Raw genomic sequence first — 6,325 nt, 5'->3', positions numbered from 1 at the left:
GTATTTAACTTAGGAGTACAGTTATGTGTAAGTTCAAAATAGCTTAAATCTGTTTTTACCTGCTTGCCCATTTTGATAACAACATAAGAATCACTGCATCTGACATCCCTAACTACAAGGTTTACCCCTCTATGGATATGAATCCTAAGCAGGCCCAAAAGGCTCTCCATCTCAGGGAAAAAAAAATTCAAATTTTTGACAAAAAAACCAGTAGAACACAAAGGAAATGAAAGGACTTGTTGCCTTATGTTATGGCTTTGAACATTGAATACCCTTTTACTTAGGTAGAGTGGAGAACTAGTTGACAAAATAGTTAGATACTATCAAAGCCTAACCCAATTGTGCATATTTATAACCAAAGAAAGAAGACCAAGAACCAAGTCCTAGGTTTGGCAAGTTGCAATATTTTATACCGTTCATAAATAGTGTAACAACCAGTGGGTTCTAGAAGTAATTTTAATTTGATGCTTAAAAACCAGAAATAAGTGCATAAAGTCACAGTTTAGTGGGATTGAGTTGTTTTTTTCAAACTTATTACTTGTTTGTCCAAGCTTGATTTGAATTGATCGAGAAGATTATGGGGTTGTGATAATATTTCATATTTCACATGGCTGATTTTTAGGGAGGGAACCTAATACATAAGGTATTGTATCTAAGTTTTGCCCTTTAGGCTATTATATCTAGAAACAAGGCCATCATGTCTAGAGTCGGGTAAAATTATATTTAGGTTATTTAGGTTTATATTTTAATTTTTCTTTGATTTGGTTATTCTAGAATGGGGTAAAATTCTGCAATTTCTTTAAGTACAAATTTTATTCACTCAATCAAGGACATCAAGATTCATGAATTCAACAATGAGTCCTAAAACAAAACATTATGTGTCATGCCCTATGTAAGCCTTAACACATCATGACTATCTTTTACTTTTTATATCTTATTTGACCCAATTGCGTGTATCAAAGTGGTCCACGTTAATTTAGACCTACATAACAAGACCATATCTTCTAGGTAAGACAACAACCTACATATCCAATTCAACCTAACACACAACATTATTACACAATCCATATTTCTTTTTTCTTTTTCTTTAGTAGGAGATTTCAAAAAACAAAAAGAACCAACCAACAAGCTGTTAGTTGGTGTACAAGCTAATTTGGTTCATAGGTCATATTCCCAGGCATGCATTTATAAACTAGCTGGTCATAAAGGACAGAATTACAACAAGAGAAAGACTAGTAAAATGGGGTTGCAAGGGAGACCATTTAGGTTTTTACATGATAACTATTGTGTGACTCTTTAGGTTTTTTAAATTTTAACTGTTTTCATATTTCAGGTATGATTGCGGCATGTATGTTATTAAGCACATGCATACAAAAATTATCAAATAGAATCTAACCTTTATGGTAATATATTTATTGGAAGTATATTTTACAGTTTTTGCATAATTTGCTTAAGCTTCTTATTCATCAACAATGTCTACTTTTTTCAGGAGAGTTGGTCAGAACGTATTCGATACAAGTTGGCATCAAATCTAGTGCTTTCAAAGGAAAATGAACAACGTTCAAAAATAATAGAAAATGCTAGAAATACTCCACTACAAGATATTTTTCGGTCACTAGAATGACAGTGATTTGTATAATTTGATAACTGAATTTTTTGGAAAATGCTGCAATTTAGTGAATTTTATTTTTAATTGAAAGGGAGATTGAATTTCATAAGTTGCACTACCCTTGTTTATGTGAGTTGCACTGCATGTTTTTAGATATCAATTTATGTTGTTTGAAGATGATCCACTGCAAGAAGAAGAACAGAATGATGTCAGCTTACCGAGTAAAAATTTAGTTTTAGTTTTAGAAAACTTTGATGATTTCAAGGCTGATAAAGAAGCCAAACTGGAGGAATGGTTGGGGGGGACTGACAACCCTCATAATCATAGAGACGCAAGTGATGCCGAAAGGGCTTTTACATGACAATACTCGGCTTCTGAAAAAGCTTTACTTGTAAATACTGTTGTTTATTGTATAATTTTCTCTGGATAATGATTATATACAAGATATTTGTGGTGTTGTGAGATTCATTTTTGGGGTAAGAATAAAAATTTCTTCTCATATTTTTGTACTGGTTCTATTACACCTCACCATGGAATGGTGATCTCCACTAGTGTACCATTGAAAGACAATGTGTATTGTCAATACCAGGAATCTGCAATCACTGCTTGGAAAAAAGAATCTGGAATCTTCTTGTCATGAACACAAAATTGTGCATTTGAACATGTATTTGATTGCTTCTGCCCCTACCAACTAGTTTCCAGTACTTGTGCTGCTTTACCAAAAAAAAAAAGTTTCCAGCACTGTATTTGTTATGTGAAGTAATGCTGAATGATGAGATAATAGCTGGTACATGCATTTGGCACTATCAATTGCTTGGAGATGTTGAGTTTGGACAATTTGCTTGGCAGACTATATGATATTTTGGCCATGGCTCTTTTCTTTTAAGTAAATAGATGTTTGGTTGGTGAACCAAAGAAGAAAAAGAAAAGAAGCAGATAGATGTTTGGCTTAGGCGTCCGTTTGATTCCTAGCGTCCAAAATTTTGAAACTTCTTAGCAGTCAGTCAATAAGATTTTGCAACCTTCTAACTTATTATTCCATCTACTCCCTAAATACTTTTTATCACACCAGAAATGTTCATCTTTTAATATCCCTAAAAGATAATCTGCATCAACCCACGTTTTCAGTGCCCACTCATTCCAATATTGAGCTCTTTTTATAACATTTGGCTTATAGATTTTCTGTGGATCTTAAATTGATGAGAGACACGGCCAAAATTGAAAGCAAGTGAAGCATTAAAAGCATCTGTGGTGCACAATAATTCGCTTAATTAGACCTCAAATCAAGTAAATCAGGATATTGCAAAAGACAAATCCATCCAAAATATGCCAAGAATTGTAGATGGCAGGAGCAGTTGGATTGGAGACCCACACCTTTACCCTGACTCAATTGACAAAGCTAACCAAATTTAGTCAAATGACTTGAATCATTATTCACCGTGAAAAAGAAATTGGAAAAAAACTATATTATATATTCAAATGCGATCTCAAAATTATATAGATTTTTTTTTCTTTTTTTGTTAATTTTAAGGTAAGAATATTGACAATATTTTGAAGATTTTATTTGCTATTCACAAAACATAGAATCTCATAGTAGAGGCTCAGTGATCGGCAGGACTTCTATCCACCCCACAAATCAGTTTGGTAGCAAACAAGCTTAACCAGTTGAGAGTTCTGGGGCAGCCTCGTTCTCCTGAGTTCACCAGTGGCCTAGCCAAACAGTGGTGTTGATCAACAAGCACTCCATCAATTCAGGCATCTTGATAATGCGCAGACTCTGGGCAAATCCAAGCTCCAGCTCAATGTTCACTTTGAAATTGCATTTGTCACCTACCAGCAGAGAAGCCAACCAACAGCAGAGTTGTCCTTCGGCAATTGGCATAGACATCTTCAAACAGCTGACAATAGCACTCATAGTGATCCAGCCAAAGATCATGAGTAAATACAGCTATTACAAGGCTGGGAACAGAAACTTGGTCATTGCTGATAGCTTGCAAAGCGGCCCTTTTGATAGATTCAGAGGTGAAGAGGAGCAAATCCTTCCATCAATGACAAAACATTCACAAGAAAAAAGGTTAGTTCTCAATCATACAAGCACAGAGAGCTCAAATCTACATATAACCAAGTACATAATGCTCCTCCATGCTAAGGTGATGTATTGGCGTGTCGTAAGCAAAAGAAAAAAAAATGACATGGAACACCCAACCACACAGCCCACACCATTAAATTCATCTTGAAAAGATTAATTTCACATAATGCACATGTCCCTTGCTTGATTTTCAACCACAGAAAAACCTGCTAAAATAACTGCCATAGCCACCATTCAGATCCTGGTCCCTAGTATTTGATAATGCAACTTCTTTACTAATAAAATATCTTCAACTGAAATAAGAGACATATTATACATTGACCCTCATAAAAACAGTATGGAATGGCATACTTTGGTAAGATCCTCAAACAGAAGACAATGCTGCATCAGGTTAGATTAAAATGGATGCAAATTTGACTACCTAGGCCCACCAAAGATAACATCTAGAAACGAAAAGCAGGTTAGGGATGCAACAAATAATTTTCCACCAATACTAAGGTCAAACTCTGGGCTTTGTTTAGCACAAAGACAAAGACAAAAACAAAAAACTCAAAATGCAACTAACAAATAGAAAATAAAAAATCATAAAGCAATTGATATATATATCTGTATGTATGTTTTTAGTTGCATACATTGTTCATTAGTCATTACTTATTTAACTTCTATCCTTCACTTATTAAAAAAATGCAGATGCAAAGAGAGGGGCAGAAGCTAATATGATTAGATCTTAGAAACAAGAAAAGATAATTCTTTTTTCCAATTGATTCCACATTTAACCAACTATGATCTTTACCTGGCAGCGTCGACTAAAGCCATTCTAACCACTTTGAGAGGATCTCTGATTCTCTCCTCCACCATGTCAACATATACACCTATTTTGCACAAGGACTATTATTAAATAAATGTCCAGGAAAGTATTAAATAAACAACTTTAAACAATCATCACTTGATATTAGTCCAGGTGTTGAGACAAATATAGAAAAACTAGAAAAGAAAAGAAAGAGAAACAAGATCCACGTGCAATAAATTGGATAATTCAACTTTCATGAGAATTCTCAATATAAACATGTTGGAAAGTTTTCCATTCTCAATAATTCAACTTTCATACAATGCACAAGGCTTTGTGGACACTCCCCATTCCTACAGGGTCTGGACACAGACATTTCCATGTTCTTTTTATTGGACAGAAAAGGCTCCAACTCAAACAACATGAAATTTCCTACACTATTTTGCTTTACCATAGACCAGAAATCCCCCGAGACAGAAGCCCGAGGGCCAATAAGAGAAGAATTGAATCCCAGAAATAAGAAAAGGGATGCGAAATTGTAAAGTTGGCTACGATGGTAATTCTTGTAGCTAATAAAAGAACAAACCTTTAGCAGCATCAAAACCCAAATTATGATTATCTTGTTCCAACAATTTGCCAATAAACAGTGCACCATCAAAACCAGCATTTGAGGCTATTGTGAATGCAGGTGCCTAAAGCAAATCAAAATGCTCATTGTCAGTATTTAACTACAAATAAACACCAAGGTAGACGCTGGCTGAGGAAATTCAACAAATAAAACCTTTGAAAATGAAGTTTTGTGAGTAAAGTTGAGTTGAATTTGAGTATTAAAAATAAAAACTAAAAAGCCAATGGGACAACCAAAAAAAAAAAAGGTAAGAGCTTTATACCACTATAGGGAGGTCATCAGAATTGTGATTTCACCCATGCATGTAGCACTAAGTGCATTTCTAATGTGTCAAAATTATTGATCAAAAAAATTGGCAAACAATTCATCCAAGTGAATAGCACACTGAATAAAAATTTTGAAAATAAATAAGGAATTAAAGAGAAAAGCCAAACGCATACCTCTGCACATCTTTCTTCAATCAGCTTCTTATCCCCACCCTCATGTAGAATTATTGTGTCATCAAGAGAGACAGACACCTGTTATTTTATTTTACTTTTTTGAAGTTAGTTGTGTCCCAAAGAAATTCAAATATGGCACCATAGCACACTCTGCACAAAAACATAAACCTTTTTGCGGTTCCAAGCATTTCAAATTCAAATGTCAAAACATCTTGATAATGAAGAAATTAAATTACAATTGAAGTAATACCAGACCTTACATATGTATAGGCGCTCATCAGACTGAGTTGCAAGTTAATACCTGTTCATAAAATATTTAAAAAGGTATCATTTGATAGAAGTCTGGCATTGCTTTTAAGATCAAAGCCAGTAGCGGCGTCACGGCGAGATGGGTGTCGCGTGGGTCTGCAAGATGGGTCTCGCCGCTCTTGCGTGGTGGCGGCGTCACGGCGTGGGCAGCAGCATTTTTTCTTAGGTTTTCTTTTCTTTTTTTCTTTTGTTTTTCCGTTTGGACTTTGGAGAGGAGACCGGAGTCTTCGGTCGGATTGCTGGGTTTACATTTTTGGACCTTTTTTTTATTTTTATTTTTACATGTGGGCTGGCCGGGTGGGTTAATGGTTTACAATTTCAGAGGGGGCCAAGCTTTTTGTAATGGGCCTAGATGGAAAACTAAAGAAAAAAGATGAGACATACTGAGATTTTAATGATGAGAAACGGTGGAGACTTCGAACAAAAGGGCAGAGAAAGAGAGGAAAATCGGTGGCTGTTATCA

At 35.1% G+C, this 6,325-nt stretch overlaps 2 long non-coding RNA genes across 5 annotated transcripts; one reads left to right on the top strand and one right to left on the bottom strand.

The window, feature by feature from the left end:
• The first annotated feature begins 959 nt into the window (after positions 1–959).
• Positions 960–1,693, top strand: LOC115958922. Its single transcript, XR_004084725.1, has 2 exons — positions 960–1,403; positions 1,490–1,693. It is a non-coding gene; the product is annotated as an uncharacterized LOC115958922 (long non-coding RNA).
• A 1,494-nt stretch (positions 1,694–3,187) lies between these two features.
• LOC115959313 lies at positions 3,188–6,118 on the bottom strand. Of its 4 annotated transcripts, none has more exons than XR_004084828.1 (5): positions 5,809–6,118; positions 5,554–5,703; positions 5,072–5,177; positions 4,492–4,570; positions 3,188–3,648 (listed from the first exon to the last, which is right to left on the bottom strand). It is a non-coding gene; the product is annotated as an uncharacterized LOC115959313 (long non-coding RNA). The 4 variants fall into 4 exon arrangements; XR_004084827.1 differs by having other exon boundaries at positions 5,554–5,721; positions 5,855–6,118; XR_004084830.1 differs by having other exon boundaries at positions 5,855–6,118.
• Positions 6,119–6,325: the final 207 nt, after the last annotated feature.

This window comes from Quercus lobata, chromosome 9 (assembly GCF_001633185.2).
Source record: "Quercus lobata isolate SW786 chromosome 9, ValleyOak3.0 Primary Assembly, whole genome shotgun sequence".
Taxonomy (NCBI): Eukaryota; Viridiplantae; Streptophyta; class Magnoliopsida; order Fagales; family Fagaceae; genus Quercus; species Quercus lobata.
The sequence above is the reverse complement of the archived record's forward strand: the minus strand, read 5'-3'. Positions and strand labels throughout refer to the sequence as shown.